At 35.6% G+C, this 22,140-nt stretch overlaps 1 protein-coding gene across 2 annotated transcripts in view; it reads right to left on the bottom strand.

The window, feature by feature from the left end:
- LOC113235851 overlaps positions 1 to 22,140 on the bottom strand; it is a 272,302-nt gene that overhangs the window by 113,057 nt on the left and 137,105 nt on the right. The gene's annotated exons all lie outside the window — the stretch shown is intronic.

Below are 22,140 nucleotides of genomic sequence, written 5' to 3'. Positions count from 1 at the left end.
GTCATATATTGTATGTATATCCAAGAGATCTGATGAAAGTCTAGATAAAAGGAGCATTGTAGACTGTAATATACCAAGAATATGATCTAGTTAGTGACTCCAAGACTACAACTCATTGTCAAAATTTTCAAAATCGACATTCCAGAATATCTATACTATTGACGTTGAGAAACAAATGAAGATCTATACATACATCTTTAGATAACATATTGCGCGCAAGAGAAATGGATACGTAATCTATAGAAGCGAGATAGTGACAAGATAAGAAAGGACACTATTAGTTACTATTAACAAAGATGTATTTAAGTACAGACAACCCAACAAACAAGAGCGCTTACGCGGTATATTTGATATAGTTAAATTAAAATCTTGTTCTTTTAACGTTTAAAAATGTCACGTGTACATCACATGTGAAACCAAATACTGTAGTAATTCAAAATGGTAGATTTATATTAATAATAACTCATAGGGGCTATCACTGCACTAAGGAAAACCTGCAAACTTTCTGGCGAATCGATATGTACTCACATTAGCAAGCGAGTTTTAATAAGAAGGAGTATTTTCATTGAAATATAAGCCTTATGTAACCATGTAAACGTATTTGATGGAGTGCGAACCGCTAATTCCATTATGGTTTGTTTAATCGATACCACGCCGCTAACAACGCATTATCTGCATATTGATAAGGTAAATTGCCTACATTTGTATAATGTTCTTCGCCGTTTATTTAAATAATATAGAACATACTTGCTTTATAATTATGAATAGGTAATGTTCTTCAATGACAATATGAAATAAAATATTTCAAATTACTGTTGTCTACAACCAAGAGTACTAGTTACCAGTATACTTCGCAGTAGTTCCATGAACACCGAACATGTAGCAAACTATCAATAATAATAATATTATATTTCATAAATAGTTAAGTAACAGTAGAGCTCCTTGTGAAAGAGTTCTGCCAGGGAAGTACTGTCACCGTGCCTATTTCTGCCGCCATGCAGTAATGTGAGCATTATAGCGTTCCCGTTTTGAATGGTAAAGGTGCTGGTGAAATTACATACACATGAGACTTGTCAACTCATATGTTTCAAAGTGACGGGCACAATAGCAGTGCACCTTAGATTTGTGCGATTTAAAGCTCTGAGTGGCTCTGCGACTGCTATGGATAGGCGTGTCGCATTCCACTAGTCGCACGACTTGATGGTCCCGTCACTTGGTATTATGAAAAAACACAATGGTTACGTTCGGCGCCTAAGTAGGTATAACTTTTTTATCGGTTGTTTTTCAGGGCATTTCAGCATGACACGTAAATTATTAGACTAGGAAATTGAGGTTTATTAAGCGGGTCCAATAATGAGGTCAGATAATATGAAGACAATTTGGACACCCGAAGCGAAAACTCCCAGTCGTGACGCTGAGGGATTCTCATCCTCAAAATCGGAAGACGAGTCTGAAGATGACGTATCTCAAAGGCCCAATTTATATTGCGGCGGAATGAAATGGAAGCTCATTCTGTTCCACTGTAATATAAATTGAGTCTAAATACACACCGATGGAAGAAGACGAAGCGTAATAGAACTCGATGACCGGGAATTCTTACCTTGATGTAAATTCGGTAGAGTAACACGAGCTCAATATTTCGAGAACTATTTTACACCGGACGACACAGTGAGACTTATTTTAAGAGTGTTTTTTTGATTTTGCCTGTAAGAAACGTCTTAAAATTTTATTCACTATAGAAATAATAATGAATCATTCTAAGCATTACGGCACACAGAAATCTTTTTTATGTTGGTAACAACATAAAAAAGATTTCTTTGTGCCATGTCAGTTTCAAATTTCAGTACTGTCATGAACAGAATAACTAAAATCCACACGTAAGTACGTATATTTACTTGATTTGTATTTTTATATATTACCTAACTCAAACAATACAAAACATTCGCTTCCTTGCCAATAAATCGAATTTCTATTGGACGTTTTATGACCTTTTTGAAGCAGGCGTCCGGAGCGAAAACCATAAATAATTTACGAGTTAACGTTCTCCATCTGTCAATGGTTATACACAAACGCACATAATGATGTTATCGTGGAGCTTTTTACAACGCGAGCGATTTCAATGGTGGGTTTTGATTCAACGAACAATGATGTCGCGATGTCGCTGCTAAGTTGAAATCCGCTTAGAGGATCATTTACAATGGGTGGTCGGTAGCAGCGTGGATTGAATGCCCAGCCAGCGAATGAGCTCATACGCGAAAATAAAAGTGTCAACGAAAATCCACCATTATTTGATTTCAAATCTTGGTACAGGGTCAAGAATATAATGCTGTTTGCACTGAGAACTATCCAAAGTCCAAGTTTCAAACTTCACGTAGATAACGGCCTCAATACGGGCTAACGCAAAGTACATTTCATTTATGTTGTATGCATCTATTTCCTTTGGAATAGATAAGAAAACGAACGAATATTCAATATTAATAACTAGCTTTCATATTGTTTAATGTTTTGATAGAAAGCGACGACCTCACGTCACGTTTTATTTATCGTTGGAAGACTGTCGCGTCCAGCCTGTTCCCATATCACGGCTATCTGTCGTGGCTGCATCGTGCACTTTTTTATCAGTCGAACAACAGTCATGCCTGTTCCCATTGTGGATCGTGACGACGACTTATCGTTTCACGGCCGCCGCGCGCCGCCTTGTCGTTTGCTAGTTATGAGACAACGATAAATAAAACGCGACGACAATAGTAGCTGCGATTATCTGTCGTCACATTTTTATCGTGATGTTTTGTTTATCGTCGGCTGACTGTCATTGTAACGTCAAAAAAGTCGTGAACTATATGTTATATTCATTTAAATATACACGCCATGACACTGTAAACTGCACGACTCTGTCGTCACGACATACTGGGAACGCGCCCTAAGAGTTTACATTGTGGGTGCTGGATGCGGAGGTCTTTTCTTAATTTTTACTGGTATTGGTGTTCTGAGAAGTGTTTTGTTGCTCTGGTATTCATAGTATAGGAAATTCCCTAGTATGAGACCAGGAAATTGGTGTAAAAATTATTAAAAAAAAGTTAACCTGACGTGAATGTATCCTCTATTGACTTATTTGACAACTCTAAACTAAAATAAAATCTGTATTCCTTTTCTTACTTAAACGTTGACACAAGCGCACTGAAATTAAACCAAATTTAGTTTGCGTTTACCACAACAATGTAGATTAAAAGCCTCGTGTAGTTCAAGGTAATTTGGATTACGTCAATATTTGCGCAAATGCATCAATAGGATTAATCATATTGTTCAGTCAACTGTACATTGTCTTTTCATTATATAAGTTTTGTACAGTTGTAAGTGGATTGTAGTCGCAAAATATTGTGCTCATATTGTTATTAGTAATGGGGTATCTGTAATGATCATAGTTGCATCATCAGAATGTTACTTTTTTTTATTGACGTAATGTATCGTAGAAATAATTATTCAATTGGCATAATTTTACTTCCTATAAACTCATTTAATATACTAAGTAACTTCATATGACGAACGTTTAATTTAAATTTACATACTATATTTTATTTTTTATTTCGATCACTTACGCTAACATTCATTTTTAATAACAGTCAAAAGTTATAAGCCGCAGTTAACATAACGTCATTTTATCTAAATTTAATTTCATTTAGAAATATAATTATTTCCGAAAAACGATATCACTAATACTAATATTATATTAATTATAATTTGGCCTGAAAATCTGTTCGGAAACGCTAACTAATTCGTTTCAGGCACTCACCGGCCGCTGCCGCGTCACGCTCAGCACGCTCGCTCGGCTCGCTCGGCTCGTGCTGCTTTTTCATGTTCTAACCTAACCTAACCTACTGAACGGGAGCAACCAAGGTAAACCACCAAGGTGTGAATGTCTAACAATAATAATTTTGTCTAAATGAAAATTCAGCATTGTAACAGAAGAGACATGTACCATCGCGAGCCGTGTTTAAATTTATTATTTATGAAAGGTGATATTATATCACGTAAACATTATCTAAATTGACAATATATAAACTGATTGTTACGTATATCAGCTTTGTATAAAAAAAATATTTATAAAATTTGAATGTTATATCAAACAAAAATTATAATTACGAAGTTAAATTATAGGAAGTGAAATTTGGTCCAAATAAACATTATATGTATAAATGAACGGTATTTGTTTAGAAATTAGTTTATTTAATTTTTATTATAAGTAAAGCGCACCCTAATAGGGCTGCTAATCGCAATACAAGACAGCGTAGTCGGGTATTTAGCACATATGGGTACACTAAATGTCGCAACTAGTACTAAACTAATTTTGCAAGTTATTTGTTTTACATTGACAAGCAAGTCTTACATTATCAAAGTTACTCCAATTTCTAGTAATAACTAACAATTAACTAGATGGCACATTTTGTTTAGGATTAGCGCTATCTACCCATATTAGGAAGCGTTAATTTGTAAATTGGTTTGTAACACAATGGCATCTATTGACACGCATAATATATTATTATCATAGGTCAGAAAACAATTTTAGGTCATGATCAATATTTGAATAATATTACAAGAAAACAAAACTGACTTCTTATACGTGGGGCGCACTACAAGTTTCCGAAACTGGCCACTTACATAAACAATATTTAAAAAGTAATTACAACATTTGAAAATGGAACTCTTTGGCTGTAGAATACAGTTCGCTTCATCTGGCTGTCACTTGTTTTTACATTGTGGCGTCATTTTAGAAATTTGTTGTCTACATCACCATGGAGTCGTGAAAATTTTCGTAGTATGATTTTTGACTTTAAGTGTAATTGAACAGCTCAGCGGAGCTTCGCTCAGCTTCATACTGCATTTGGCGATGAAGCACCATGCAAGACGACCATTAATAGTTAGTTTACAGAATTCAAACGCGGTCGTGTGACGTGAGACGTGTGCGCCCTATGTATTAAAGAGGAATTAATCGATAATCATCGATAATAATCGATGATTTTGATCAGCGCCATCTAGATATCAGACGGAATTTTGACCTTTTTCAGAGTTATGATCTGTAGTACAGAGATTAGCAGTCCTCTTGGATTTTTGTCCATGCCACCACCTAACCCTGGAGCAAAGAAAGAGTTATTATGGAACGAGCTCATCTAAAAAAATGCCTATTTAGTCGCACCTGAAAGATTCGGATTGAATGGGTTGCAGACAGAGAATTCCAATCCTGAGTTGTGCGTATAAATAATAAATTACTTTAAGCACTTAATACGCCTGAAGGGAACATCGGCCACGTACTACTTGTAAGTAATACTTGGTCGATATTCTTTTCAGGTGGACTAAGTGCTTTTTGTCATTTTTTTAACCGACTTCAAAAAGGAGGAGGTTATACGTTCGGTTGTATGTATGTTTTCCGATTTCTCCGTCAATTGTAGACCGATTTTGAAAATTCTTTTTTGTTTGAAAGGGTCCTCTCTCGTGGTGGTCCCATTATCACCAAGATAGAATCTGATAGGGGATCCCATGGAAATCTAGGAAAATCCTATTATTGTATAGGCATGTCGTGCATTCACCAATTTCTCCCTCAATTGTGGACAGATTTTGAAAATTCTTTTTTTTTTAAAGGGTATACTCTCAAGGTGGTCCCTGATGCCTACGATGTTGTTCAAGGTTCGTTTCGGCTATCACGAGTTAAAAAAATATTGTCCGCAAATAAAAGTCGACTTTTCACTCGACACAACATGTAATCAACAAATCACCGTCACCATGACAACCAGAAAAAAGTATAAAATGTACAAAGGAGTCTGTATCAGTCCCATTGTCACCAATAAGTCAAAATTTTATGATGGGGATCCCATATCGAAAAAAACTGTTAAGCATATTTTGAGATCGGTTTTTTTTTTCAATGAAAAAGTTATAATTGTTGTACTTACTATATAATCAAAATATGGTTGCTCATTCACATCAAAACCTTTGCTCAAATGTACAGCAACGACCTTGAATGCCGTTTGTTTGCTAAAGACCTTCCGGCATAAAAGTAATTAATACACCATCGAGAGGGCTTCCTTTTATGAGGCCAACAAAGGATATTGATGGTTATTAGAATTGCTTGCGAATATAATGTGAATTGAGGGATATAAAGTCCATCGTAACCTTGTTGCAAGGAAGAGCTTTTCGGAAGAAAGGTAATGTAGGTATGCGGTATTATTCTGTACTCCTTTATTCTCAAGTGTAACGTAAGTAGATTTGGGATTCTCTAGTTAACTGAATATCAATCCATACTAATATTAAAAATGCGACAGTAACTCTGTCTTTCACGTTTTCATACGTGAACCACTAAACCAATAGTGATCAAATTTGGTATAGAAATAGATGGGACCTAGGAGAAGGACATAGGGTACTTTTCTCACAAAAATAAATCTTAAAGGGGATGAAATGTGGCATAAACTGAATGAAGTCCTTTTGTGTACGCCACAACCGCACACATGACAGTACAACATTTGTAGTTGTTATATTTAGTATTTTTCTGTTTTGCTCTTTGTTTGTTATTGTCTTATTTTATTTTAAATTTGTTAATTACGTCTTTTTGTTTTGTTTTGCTTGTCTAAGTGGTATAAACATTTTTATTACCTAACAAATAGGTGCTACTATAGCGTAAGAGACTTCATGGAATCTACTCTCTAGTTTTAACTATTGTATAATCTCTATTTTAAGAACCTACGTTTATATCCTGCTGTTTATGTACAATTCACTTTGCTACACCCCGACGGGGTATGTTTGTACTTAGTATGTAATGCTTGTACCAACATTATTTGCAATAAATAAATAAATAAAATAAATAAATAAATATTTTTTTTGTACCTATGTGTTGTGGCGTTGCAATAAATGTCTATTCTATTCTATTCTATTCTAAATAGAAGATGAAAGTTTGTATGGAGAACCAATAAAATCTTGAAAATTAGTATAGTCCAGTAAGTCTACTGGAAGTACTTATTCTACGCAGAGGAAGTCATGGGTGCCAGCTAGTATACAATAAAATAAAAATCATATTACTAAAGAGTTATGTTCTAAGTAGGTATGCAGCTATATTTACTAAATTTAACAAAGATTTCCCCCAGATCTTTGAGGCCATCAGGGCTAAAGGTTGATGAAACTTTTAACACGTTCGTAGTCCTCTACATAAATACCGACCCAACCCCATAAGTCTTTTTGTACAATATAGTGTTATTTTTTTGTATTTTATGCTCACATTATATACATCCAAATTATTGTGTCTTGTAAAATTACACCTTCTATAAAAGACTACTCACTAGTTTAAAAATCACGGATTTACTCTACCACAAGACTACAAGTCCAACCAAAATATTTGATATTTAAGAGCAGATACTATTGATGAATTCATATTTTTCCCGTTCTGAATCGGTTCCGTTGCGTTGATCGAGCGGCAGGGCCACTGGCTTTATTTCAGAATTTTTGTTTTTTGAATTGAAACGAAATTAAAGAAGCCATTTGAAAAATATATATCGTGTACTTATTGATATTTAAAAAATCATTTGTATATTTAGAGTACATATTAAATACAGCGATATTTTTGTAAAATTTCGAGGTAATTAGGGTTTTTTTTTCTATCTTAAATATTTATAGGAATCTTGTTTTCACACCGTGTACTAATCAGTGTATATCTTCAATTTTACTATATATTTTGGTAAACACTTCCACTGTTATGCGGAATCAACCAAAGCCATTTGACGTAGCATTGACTCTTAAAGTAGTATGTAGTAGACTCCAGGTATGAAGAACTTATGATTGAAGCCAATTAGCGACCCCAGGTGAAGTCATGGACTGTGAACCTGTTGAGCGCAGTTCTACCCACGAATACGCGATCTTTTGCTAAGAGATCCCATTTGAAATCGAATAGAAAACAGTTATTCCACGTTTTAACGTTTATTTAACGTTAGACTATTCGGGATCTTCTTTTACAGTTGTCTTACGAGTTTCGGTCAGTGAACTCAATTATTATTAGCTTATGAGAGATTAAACTAGAAACTGTGCGCAATGTATAGCATAGCCAATTAAATAAAAGCTCAATTGATTTAAATATCGAAACATTTCCGCAATACAGATAAAATATTTTTCACCTCACTAGCTCGGAAAGGCTTTCTTTCTCATTAGAAATCTAACATAAGGTTTATATATAAAAGGTTTTGGAAATTCGATCTTGACGATTGACCGTAGTACACCAGACTTTTTCTTTCGATAAAAAAGATAATGACACGTGCAACTACTCGATTTGTCGTACATTACTTATTTATGTAATATAAATCCGTTGTTATATTTTATTATTATTATTGGTGACATTAAAATGACAATGATACGTAATGAGGAAATCTACTTTTTTATTTTTTTCAATCTTAGCTTCCTTCGCCTGCTCGAGTTTTAATACCACAACAACAAAAACAACAACTTTACAGGCTTGCATAATAAATAACTTTTTCCAATGTATTTAAGATATTTAGATTTAAGATGCTGGCCTCAAATGAGTTCAGTGAAGGGTGTCAAGAGTCAAAGGACGACAGCTATCCAGTTTCAGCATTTATTAGCATATTTAATCACTTATCAATTTTACGTCTCCAACTCAGCACTATCCGGACAGTATGAATAATCAACAGGTTTAAACAAACGTAAAAAGAGGTTAAACATTTAAGACAGCATGGAATAACATGTGGATTGCGTAAATATCTTCTAACACTGTCATAGTCTGCAACGTGTATGTATTTATTGGTAACAATAAGTTTATTTATGTATATTTATATACACTAATATATAAGTAGGTATACTATATCGTTACTTATTATTTGATAAAATATAACGTTCATTTTTGTTTGTCTATAGAATTCAAATTTTGCTATAGAGCCACTACGTATCCTGCTCTGATTAGCTTTCCTATATCTCAAAGGTTGTCTGCAAGAGATCGCTCTTAGCGATAAAACCGCCTTTGCCCACATTAGTTTGAAGCTGTTTATGCACTGTTCTTATGTGTGAGCAATAATGTGTAGGTATCTATCTATCCATCTAAGACTATTATAGCTTTATAATCGTCATTTGAGCCGAAAGTGCATAGCCCTTCCCCAAAGAATACGATAACGACCGGACTTGTGCTACTTGCATCCAGCGGGTTCCCGCAGCCTTCACCAGGTCATCGGTCCACCTTGTAGGTGGTCTGCCCACGTTGCGTCTTCCGGTACGCGGTCGCCACTCTAGAACTCTTTGCCCCTATCGGCTATCTGTTCTACGAGCAATGTGCCCCGCCACTTGAGTTTTGCAATTATTTTGGCTATGTCAGTCACTCTGGTTCTTTTCCGGATACTGTCATTACTGAGTTGATCTCGCAGTGGAAATCCGAGTATAGCTTCTTATAAGGCTCATAAAATGGCTTATTTAAATAAATTACAGCTGTTACATCTACATTAATTTCAGTGCATCAAGTTTACAGGTTTAATTCACGTCTTCCGGGCGGCGTCGTGGTGAATGTTCACTGATCCCACGGCGCCGACTCAACCGGCGAGAGGGAAACCCGGGGGGGTTTTAGTGGGGTAGGCCCTCCAGTCTGGAGGGAGAGTCCCCACATAACCCCTGAGTCTCCCTGGGCTCAGGGGTATCCGTAAAGATTTCCCCCCCGTTAAAAAAAAAAAAAAAGGTTTAATTCACGTATTGGTGCACGTTTCATAGCATTATAACAATTTTGATCTAATTTATTAAACATAATTTGTAGCCTGTAAATATTTATTGGCAATAAAGAATAATCGATCATCCTTGACCGAGGATGGGCTTAAAACCAGCTGAGCCCTTCCTACTCTTTTTCCTTTATAAATTGGCCCTTATATTCTTATATACAAGTGTTCTTTTTTAACAGTAACAAATTATTTATATTACTTAAAGTTAAGTACCTAATCTCTATTAGCTTTCAAAATACATCAACTATTTATTATTTCATGTAAAACCTTTTTACATAAACTAATAGATAATTCTCGTTACCATAAACTTTCCACTTGAAATTCTATCTGAACAGTCTGAATATTCAATAGACGGTTTTATTATAAATATTCTGTTACAACTGGGACGTTCACTAAGCCGTAAATATTTCATTTTAAACTGAACTCGAACGGGTTTTAACCGTGCAATGGTGGTATTAAGCGTGAAACACACAGAAAACGGGTGCGAGTCGGGTGTATATCGGGTCGAGAGTACGTCGGGTGTATTTTCGTGTATTTATATGGACGACAACACACCACGCGCGGACGCGGAACGGGCGCATGTCGGGTCCCGTGCTCCCGACCCGATACGCCCGACCCGCACCCGTTCTCTATGTGTTTCACACTTTAGTGTAAACGTTAGTGTGGTGCACGATAGGAAACTAAAAAATTGTATTCCCTGAGCTTCTGGCGCTCTGTGCAACGCAAGTACGACAGTGCGTGGCTTGCACGAGAAGCAAAATAGAAGCACGAGAATATATTGCGCTTCTTGTGCTCTAGCCCTGATAACAATCGTTCATTAACTTACGCCTATTGGCCAATCCTTTCATATGTCACGTGTATAGTTCATCATGTAGTTATAATAAATTGTACAATTGAACTGTGTTCTTTTATCTATATTTTATCTATTTACAATATATGCATATATTGTAAAGCGTCATAAAAATACAGGATATTGTTTATTTTTCTTATGATATTATAAGTGATGGGACGAATAAGACGCGCGTTTTGTGGTAAGCGGTGACCTCTATACATAATAGTTGAAGTGCCCCGCTTGGAACTTAAAATAGCAAAGATTCGCTCGTCACGCTGAGACATGCTTTGAAAAATCCCATGTGCTACAGGCACACACAGGATTTAGCCAGCATCCTTCAAAACCGAAACGCAGTAATGCTCACATTGCTGCTTGGCGACAGAAATAGGCAAGGTGACAGTACTTCCCTAGACCAACTCTTTCACAAAGAGATATACAGCTATCAAACTGACATTTCATACAAAACCGCGGGTATACTTGATTGGGCTTGAAGCGTGTCATTATATTTAGTACATTTTAATGTACAATGGGCGTTTAGTGCTTTTCCCACTGTTTATTTTCTGGGTCTTAGAAGGCGTTAATATCTACATAGTATTAATATTGAGAATTATATTTTCTTATTATATATAATTATGTTGAATTGGTGTCCCAAGACACAGGATTTGCGGCCACACTGCTTGGCGGTAGAAATACGTAAGGCGGCAGTACGTCTCTGGTCGCACTTTTCTCAAGGAGCTCTACTGCTTCTAAATATAAACATGAATATGTTGTCGGTTCGATTCCCAGATGAGACACACTGCCACGCAGAGGTCCCAGTTTCGACTTCCCGGTTAGGAGAAACATTTGAATGGCCTACATTTATTTCTCTCGAGAGTTTATGTGTAATTTCTGGTTGTCCGTGACAACCGCGATACAGGGTTTATTTAGTGTGGGGCTATGAGTGTGTGCATTATTATTATTAAGTCTTTGAATGCAATGTTAATTACTTTAAAAAATGAAATAATACCTTCATGAAGTACTTTCTCTCTGCGTCCCATAGTCATGGAATGCCCTATAGTGTTTGCTATCGATACTATATAAAGAAGATAACGTTGATGTATTTAACTTTTAATAAAATGACGGTTGATATTGTTAATTAAAAACAGCTAATTGCTTAATTATATTGAGAGAGCAAAGATTATATTGCAATTATGATAACATTTGTTATTCTGCTAAAATTTAATTGCAATGGCAGCGGGATGTCAATAGAGTGTCAGTGGAATGTCAGTGATGGCATTCATTCGTTCAATCACTAACAATCGATGTTAAACTACCATGGATATTACAATACACATCTTCATTTTTATCTCGTTTATTATACAATTTAGTCTTTAAATTAATTATATGTGTATAATATTAGTAAACTATGCCATCGAGGTGCCACTGAAGAGCAGAATACCAAAAAATTGCAATAACTAGCCCCTGACAAGCAGGATAGCTAATTTAGCAGAATACCATATGTACGAAATCCTGCTATTAACACTCTATCCACACACAACTAGGCTGATTTAAAATTAGCAGACGCAGGACCCAGGGCAGGTTGGATTACTAACAACAAAATTTGACTAAATAGGGTCGCCTTCCTAATCCGATTCACTCTCACCCAGTTGGCAGTCACAGACTTAGAGGAGAAATATTTTGTGTATAATAATATCTTCATTTCAAATTTGCCACTTTATTAGAAAAATAAGTACACGATAAATCATTAATGTACACGAAAACATCATGCTTGACACTTAGGCTGCGTTCAAATTGGCCGCTGTTAGACGCGCTGCAACAGCGCTGCAACGCTCTGCAACGCTCGGTTGCAGTCACGGTTAATGAGGTATACACGTTAATTTTTCAAATTAGCCACAATGGATGAAAACCGAAATGAAGAATTTGTAGAGCATGTAAAACAACACCCTGTAATATGGGATAGCAGTTCCACCACTTATTCCAATGGACTGGATAAAAAAAGCATGGGAAAATTTATGTACAAAATTTATTGACAATTTTGAAACTAAATCTATAACTGAAAAAAAAAACATAGCAGGTGAGTCATTTTTAATACCTATATGTGAAGTGTGTGCTCCAAGAACTAGGTAAAAGTAATGTTTCTTCGTCAGAATCCATCGCGTAACTGAGTCGAAAGATAAAATATCACTAAAAATTTGGTCGCACTTCAGCAGCGTTATAGTTGCGCGGTCGCAGCGCTTCTAACAGCGGCTAATTTGAACGCGCCCTTAATCGTGAAAGACACAGAGAGCGGGTGCGGGTCGGGCGCGGGTGCGAGCGTGCCCGCTCTCGGTGTGTTGTCGTCCATATAAATACACGGAACTAGACCCGCCGCTGTTCCGACCTGCAACCGCTCTCTGTGTGTTTCACGCTTGAAGATAAAAATTCAGCTTTACGTCGCTTGAGATAAGAACTATTTTTATTTATCCGTATCTCATTACTTGGTAATTGGATTAGGATCAGGCTGGTGTCAAGTTAAAAGCGGAGTCATGTTCGGAACGAAAATTAGTCAATTTTTGCTATTCCTAACCTAATCATCTACTGAGTTATAATTTCGAATCAAGTGCGGATGAGTTCGTGTGTTTTGCGAATAGTATTTTTAACAAGATTCACGTACACCGTTAGTTTAAGGAAACAAACCACTTAAAATATTGTAATTCATTGCAAAAATCAGGAAAACACAATCAAAATCTGGAGGTGTGTTATATTACCAATATCAACATTCACTTAAATTTCAATTTCTTGTACGTAACTGAAACATTCGCTCACTCACGTAAATAAATTGAATTTCAATTGGGGGTTTTACGACCCTTTTCAAGCAAGCGCCCGGGGTGAATACCACGAATATTTTATGAGGAACGAACTCTGTCAACGAGTAATACACAAACAAAATAATGACGTTATTGTCGAGCAACATGAGTGATTTCAGTTCAATCATGACAATAACGTTTACGGTGTATCAAATAAGTACTACAGAATCTCTCTCTCTCTCTCTCTCTCTCTCTCTCTCTCTCTCTCTCTCTCACACACACACACACACACACTCACACGCATATATACGCACGCTCGCACGCACGGACGCACGCATGCACGCACGCACGCACGCTAACACACACGCACTTGCCTACAATGGTTGCAGTGCCACTCAAAGCTTTTAATTGCAGAACTCTGAGGCCACCCTGAGACGTAAATGGAAAAGTCCCATGTGCCTTTAATTTCACCAGCACCTTTGCCTTTCAAAACTGTAATACAATAAAGGTCACTTAAATAGATAAAGTGACAGCATTTCCCTGGACGAAATTTTTCATAAGGAGCTGTACTTTAGTAAATTATTTAACACATTCCATATTTTCGAATTTGTAAGAGAAAATGGATCTTATTTTGCTTAAATTTAGTGTTATTCATTTTTTATAGAGGTTGAGAACTGGCGACCTGAAATACAGGATCAACCTAGTAGTGACACTAATTCTCTGCAAAGACTGTTACCTACACAAAGCAAATACAGAAACAATGTATGTGTACAATGTAAGTCTTTGTGGAGAAAATGTATATTATTATTATGGAATGACGGCTGTTTACTGATTTAAGTTTATTGTATACATAGGTATATTGCTACTGCGGCAATCCATACAAATTAGGTAATATTGGTATAGACCAATTTATTATTTATATTTGTACTTAATACTCACAAGTAATCAAAACAAATCAAATCAACTAATCAATACTCACTTGTTTTTCTACATCTTAAAAAATATTTATGTTTCCTGAATAGTCTCTGCTAATGTATCTGTCACTCCTATAGTGCGCGAGTGAGAGCTCGTGAGAGGTCATCGGTAAAATCAAAGATCATGGGAGGCCACATAAGGACTGGATATAAACAATAAAAAACAAAACAAAACATTTTGTAGTAAAGCTGTCGGGTTCCTATTATGCTCATTGAAACTAGTTGCGACAAAATATTTTAAATTGCAATACGTATGTTAAAGAAAATTTATGAACACTTGCAGTGCCACTCAGCTCTTAAAATCGCAAAGATCTGAGGCGCCCGTCATCAGTTGACATAAGTTGACAAGTCCTATGTACCTGTAATTTCACCAACACCCTTATCTACCCTTCAAAACCGGAATACAGTAATGCTGACAGAAATAGGTAAGGTGGCAGTACTTCACTGGACGAACTCTTTCACCAGCAGCTCTACAGCTACAAAACCACATCAATTAATGAGCTGAAAAGTAGATAATATTTAGATTAAATGTTAAGTAATATTTACTAACAAAGAACGTAAATTTAAAGCAGCTCTTCATTCATATCAGCCTTCTTTTTCTTATCGGTTCTAAACACTAGGAAAATGTAAGTAATTCAACTGGATATATAACTTAGTAGAACTGTACCAATCTCTTGGATAGACTTTTGGTCATTCACGAGTAACAGACCGTGCAAAAAAAGGATTAGGCAAACAATGAGTTACATGTCGACCTATCTACCCTCTTTGCTTGTGCTTTTATTGGCCCGTGAGGGGACAGAACGAAAGTGTGTCGACAAACGCTTGAATTAATGTTGTCATTTTCTTACATATTCTGAACAGATGCAGCGAAAAAAAACAAGAAGAATGTAGCGAAATATGGAGTAGAAATGAGTTCAATTTAATAAGAATTATAAAAGAAAGTAAGAAAACAACAAAATTGTCCCGGCATAGCATTTTGTCAGCAAAAAACAAACATTTGTGACGTGACCTTTCATCATCATTCTCTTTCACACCTTATCGTTCGGAACATTCATTCACTCCTAGCTTTGTTCTTTATGTCCACATTAGGTCCCTTTTTTGGCGCAAATATTTATATTATATTATATTACCTACGCATTAGTGCTACATTTTATTTATTTTATATATATAAAGTTACAACTCTTTGAATCTTACTCACTTATAGAAATAGAACGCATACTTCTCGATATGGTGGAAAAAAATATTTATACTGTTGTACGCGAATAGGCTCCAAAGCAAAAAATCAAATATGAGAGGATCTGAATACGGAAAATATGAAAGAGTGATCAATGGCCTGCAAAAACTATATGGAGTAAATATTTCTGCATTTTTATGAAGTACACCCTGGTCAATTTCCGTGGGAAGTAAAAAATGTTCGAAATTCAAATAAACAAGATGGCCGCCATACAAATTTCAAAGACCCCTATCACGGAAACTAATTAAACTGAAATCGGTAATTCAACTGAAAATCGGTATTTGGAGGTCTCTATAGGTTTTTGATAATATTTTGCGGTCAAAATATATTTTCGCCTATTTTCAATATGACTGCACTAGAAACTCTTTTAGCGGCAGATAAAAATTTGCTCTAATTCGATTGAAAATGGACATGTCGGGGTCTCTATGAGTGTTAATAATAATTAGCGGTCAAAATTTACTTTTCGCCATTTTTCACTATGGCTGCCATACAAAATTCTTTGGCGATAGATAAAAATGTTTTCTAAATAGACTGAAAATGGCTTGGCTTCAATCATAATTTGGGGTAAAAATTTTGTTTCCACCGTTTTTCGATATAGCCGTAATTTTTTATGTAAATGACTGTTGTAAAAATTTGCTTTGCTCGGACTGAAAATTGGCACGAAAAGAGTTCTAAGGTTGTTTGATAATAATTAGTGGTGTAAATATATTTTCGCAATTTTTAAATATGGGTGCCATTAAATATCTATTTCAATTTCTTGTAACAAAGTCGTAAGTGCCGAGGCCATAGGCGGAGATCCGTGGAGGGCGAAGCCCGAAGCGTCTGCACGCCATCGCATGGAGGTAATTTACGGAGGCGTAATGGATTACGAGTACAAGATCTCACAATTGTAATAATATAGGGCATACTTCCAAGGCGTTGTTGTATCTTAATCGTTTCTCTGTTAGATTCCATTTCCAGTATTTAGTGGGAAAAAATGCCAAACTACTGCCGAATTTCCTGTAGTATAAATACCAAAACAACGATAAACCAGATTACTCAGACCAAAACCAATTTAAAAATGTTCGTTTCTTAAATTGGCCCAAATCGGGACTCAACCTCCTCATCAAGCGCTCATAGTACTAATTGCTGTGCCACCGAAGAGCATGAGCACACTCCGTAAACTGAACCGTGGGTGGGGTGCAGGGCTCGTTATGTTATATACTTAGTTATTTATATTAAAAAAAAAAAAAAAAAAAAAATTAATGAATTTAATGAATGGATTAAAGAATAAAATATTCCTTATTGCACATAAAATCACAGTCAAAATACAATACAGTAACTTAGGTACAAAGCTAGTAAGATAATACGAAACTGGCGGCCTTATTGCTATGTAGCAATTTCTTCATTATAAGTACACTACATAATATTAACAAACGTATTCATATACGTACATAGAAATATTCATAGAAATATTATTAGTACATAGCCGTTTTGACTGCCTCCATGGCCGAACGGTATCATGCTGAACTGCCATGCATAGGTCCCGGGTTCAATTCCCGGGCCGGGAGAAATATTTGTATGGCTTACATTTATTTCCCCCGTGAGTTTGGGTGTGATTTATGGTTGTCATCTATGTGTGTGTCCATGGCACCCGCGATACAGGGTCTCCCTAGTGCGGGGCTGTGGGTATGTGCGTTATTTATTTTAATAATATATTTGTAATGCCTCTTTTGCTGTAATTTCATAAGAAGCCAACGTATTCAGTACGTTAGTAATTTTTACTCAAAGACATTTACTATAACATATTACAAAGATAACAAAACATATTCTCTCGCAGTTGCGCGAAAATTTTGGCGTTGTTTACAAAAACAGAGGTCACGAAGGTTGGCCATTTCTCCTTATTATTGTGTTTCATTGAAGAAGAAGGCACGATATAAATCTCTACTACTATAACTACCGAAGTATAGTCACACTTGTGCTTACAGTCCGAATTTACCTCGACGTAAATGGCCATTGGTGGACCCATTTAAAAGATATCACACTTAGCTGGGTTTATAAACTCACTCTCGTCGTCCAATTAGTATTTTACAGCACGGCTGTGATAATTTTTGATTTATTATTGTTTCTCAAACTGTATTATCGTGCTCCTGTTTGTAATCGACACTCCTGTCCATAACAGATATCGCAGCTTTAAAGTTACAAACTACCAGCACTCCCCTTCAAAACTGAAACGCAGTAAACGTATCCAAGATCGATTAATTGACTGGTTTCCGAATTTTCACTACGCAGACGTTTACTAACACATTTGCCTTTTTTTGTATATAAGATCATTGTTTTGTAGCTATTTTTGACGGGACGAACAAGTCGTGTGCCTAATGGTAATCGACACGCCTGTCGAAAACAGTTGCAGTGCCACTCGAGCTTTAAAACACATAGATCTGAGGGGCACTGCCACTGCGCCCGTCACCCTGAGACACATAGGTTGATAAGTTTCATGTGCCTGTAATTTCACAAGCATAGCAATATTATCTTTTAAAACCGGAACGCAGTAATGCTCACGGTACTGCTTGGAGGCAGAAATAGGTAAAGCGGCAGTACTTCCCCGGACGAACTCTTTCACTTTCTAGTGCTATTAATATTACAAATGATACAAAACCGTACCGGAAGACGTAGTGTAGATGATATTGAATTATGTATCTTCAAAAAACATAAAAGACTATGTTATAGGATTTACGTGTTTTTCTCGGATAACCGCGGGCGCTTCTCGGAAATAGCATTACCCGCCGACACAAGAAGATATATCCAACTTGTAACACTGTTTCTACCCGCTTTTGAATTTATTTCTTTCTGTTGCAACGTTCGTCATTACTTTGAAGAGTTTCATTTTTAATAGTCCTAGATTTAGCTTTAGAATTTGTTGCGTGAAGTCTTTCCGATGTTGTCTATTTTGTATTTTATTTTACGGTCGTGGTGTTCTACATCATATTTTAATTCTGTTGGGGCACCAGAAGAACGTATTATATTATTATATTCAGTTGTTTTTAAGCGTTTGTACAGGGTTTTCGTATCATATAGTGTAGATAATTGATTGTGTGCATTTATGAAACATTACAAAATAATGTTAGAAAATGAAGCTGGTAACTCTGGGAAACAGAAAAACCTAGAATATGAAAAGATTAAAGTGTGAGCAGTCTCATATACTATATGAAAGTTTATGTGGACATTCAGATGTGTAAGGTACAAACTACCACATGCCAACAAAATATTTCCCTCTCCTCTCCCTCTACCAGTACAAACACTACACACACACACAGTTTTTAGTAGCAGTAGAGCTCCTTGAGAAAGAGCTGGTCCAGGGAAGTATTGCCACCTTACCTATTTCTGCCGCCAAGCAGTAATGTGTGCGTAACTGCGTTCCGGTTTGAAAGGGTAAGAGTGCTGGTGACATTACAGGCACATAGGTCTTGTCAACTTATGTCTCGGAGTGACAGGCGCAGTGGCAGTGCCCCTAACATCTTTGCGATTTAAAGCTCTGAGTGGCACTGCAACTGTTATAGATAGGCGTGTCGCTTTTCACCAGGCGTACTATTTGTACGCCCCGTCACTTGGTATTATACAAAAGTCTCAATTAGTGGTAGCACACGAAAAAGGTGACCCACGCCACTACAAAAAAAATGAATGAAATTATTTTTGAGGTAATTAAATTACTTTATGGATTTTTAATGTAATTTATTACATTAAAAATTTGTATACATTAAAAGTCTTGCAAAAGAGTATTGCATCGAAGCATTACGTGGTTGACAATCGACATGTATTGATTGTCAATATCTTTATGGAATTCACTTTAATCTATCATTTAAAACAAACTATAATACAACATAGCTACATCTCTACGTTCACAGTAAATGTATTGTTCGTTTTGTATGGGGTTATCATAAAGCTTCAGCATCTAAAATATTGACAAGTAGTAGGGTTAAACCCCAATCAATTTGCAATTACAAAATGGCATTGTATCGATTAATTATGCATTATACGTATGATTGACAGTCGACATTTATTGATTGTCAATTTGAGGACACCTGCATGCAATTGTCATTTGTTTACGCTCTATTGATGAATTATCATTGATAGCTTGATCATTGTTTTTGTTACATAGTTACAACATATTTTTACATTGTTATGTATTTTATTCGACTATATATTGTACAGTCAATATAGTTCTATCATCGGTCTCATGATTGTTTTGTATTTTTTGTTATAGGAAAAAGTATATAATGATTATAATTTATGGTAATAAATTCAAAATAGGTACTGAATAGGAACTGAATACAATAAAATAAATTATATGAAATGTTACTATTAAAAACCTCATCAAGGGAATATTACGTTTGTTTGATAAGTCAATCCTGCAATCTACATGTTTCTGTGTCGTCGAAGGATAAGGTATTCAGAGAATATACAAACGTATTTTAAATGTAATGTACATTTTCAATCACAAGACTTTCATTTACTTTATCAAAACATGGGATAGACAGAGAAAGGTTAACTTCGGCGTTCATATTGATTAACTAATAAAGACCAGTCCCCGTAGTATGCCGACTCGATAAAGCTATTATATCTACATTTAGCTGTCAAATTTGAGTGATAAACCGGTATTTTAAAATTTTATCATAATAGAGAACATGGCGAGTACCGTGACGTCACATTTTTATGTCATCGCGAGCGCCGGCAACTAATGACTGCAAAAGATTAACACAGTGCCAAACACGGCTGCAAGGTCACAGTTGATTTTAAAACATTTGCGCATTAATTTTTCCAACGTGAAAATTGAGCGCGATAAGCGAAATGAAAAGGTATTTTTGTTTCATGGTTTTCACGGCGATGATTAAACGACATTGTCCTTGTTCTTCAAATTGTATAACAATAGTTTATTACAAAATAAGCAAATGTAGTTTTGTCATTTTTTGTGTCATCGTTTTTGCGCGATGATTAAACAACAAACATTTGCTGTTCCAAATTGGATTCTCGCATTGGATCTACGGAACACTTGAACTTGTTCTCCCACCACATTTGCTTACTTCCAAAAGCCCGCCTTTGTGATCGTTGGTCAAAGTTTTGAGACAGATCCCAAAAATTAAAAAAAAAATTTTTTGCGAACATTCAGCCTCAAATTCCCACAGTCCCTTCGTTTTTCAAACTCCGTTCAGCAAATAAAGAAACTACATCAACAATATGCTGCCTTCATTTGGGTCACGCGTGTACTCCCGTTCATCTGGCTATAATAAGGATTAGGAATAACTAATTCTGTGAGTGTTGGTTAGATGAAAGAAACATGGACCATATATTCTTTGACTGTACCAAATTACGATATTCCCTGTATGACAATTTCCCTCCTTCTATTCCTTGTCCTACTTCCATTAAATGCCCTTTGTCTCTGTCCTCTCACCCAAAAATATATCATATTCTCTGTAAATTTATTCATGTGAATCATAATTAAATTGTAAATATTGTTCATATATTAACACTATATTTGTACTTAAATATTATACATTGTTAGTACCGATGTGTGTTGTCTAATGTGTGTCATTTCTTTTGTTCTAGGGATCAGCTTGTGCATAAATCTCTTCGATGCTCCCTCTGAGTCACCGAACGTACTTTCTATATATGTACACTCCCTCCATTATGTTTATGAAACTAACACGTAACGGACACTGGCGGAATTGAGACAATAAATTATTCTCACAAGCAATCATTAAGATAAAAAAAAGAAAATACGACATATACGCAATTTTATATCGTTGTCCTTGTTCTTCACAATGTATAATAATAGTTAATTACCAAATAAGCAAACTTAGATTAATCAACTGAATTAAATATTGTCACGAGGTGGTATATCACACATAATATTCTGCCATACTGCGGCCACAGGTGAAAAGTATGTTTAAAATAAATTATGAGCGAATGGAAATTCATAGCATTGCCGACCTCTTGGAAACAGTTAGAAACAGGCGAGATAGTATGTATGTATGTTACTTAAGATGGCATGTAACTAAGTGAACAATTATAATAAATTAATATATTAAATAATTAAACCTCGTTAAGCAATTGAGCTATTAGTTCATGGTCTACAAAGTTGCGAGGTGAACCGTGTTCAAAAAAACTTTAGAACCAGTACGATTAGGTATGTCTAATACGCATTTATTTTTCAAAAGTTAACTGTAGTACAAAGTGCTTTTAATAAATAAAATGTCAGTTAAAATATTTTTTATTATTTTTATATTTCATATTTTATATTTAATACTAAGAGACTTATAAAATAAGTAAGTATACGAGTATACTAAGCGCTGTTTTAAGCTATTATCTATAAATTTCATAAATTTGGGCTCTTTAACCAAAATATATTTCTTATTATAGACATAAAGTGTAATGCTTCTAAGACAACGACGACGACATCTACAGACTTTCACTTCTAAAATTGCAAAATAATAAAATCATGCAATGCTACGACGCAGAATTACGGAAAAAAATAGTAGAGCGTAGCTCTTGTAGCACCTACACCTTGTAGCACCTACACCTTGTAGCACCTACA

Source organism: Hyposmocoma kahamanoa, unplaced genomic scaffold (assembly GCF_003589595.1).
Source record: "Hyposmocoma kahamanoa isolate Upper Pololo Valley unplaced genomic scaffold, ASM358959v1 88, whole genome shotgun sequence".
In the NCBI taxonomy this organism is placed as follows: domain Eukaryota; kingdom Metazoa; phylum Arthropoda; class Insecta; order Lepidoptera; family Cosmopterigidae; genus Hyposmocoma; species Hyposmocoma kahamanoa.
This window is presented reverse-complemented; position numbering and strand designations above follow the sequence as displayed.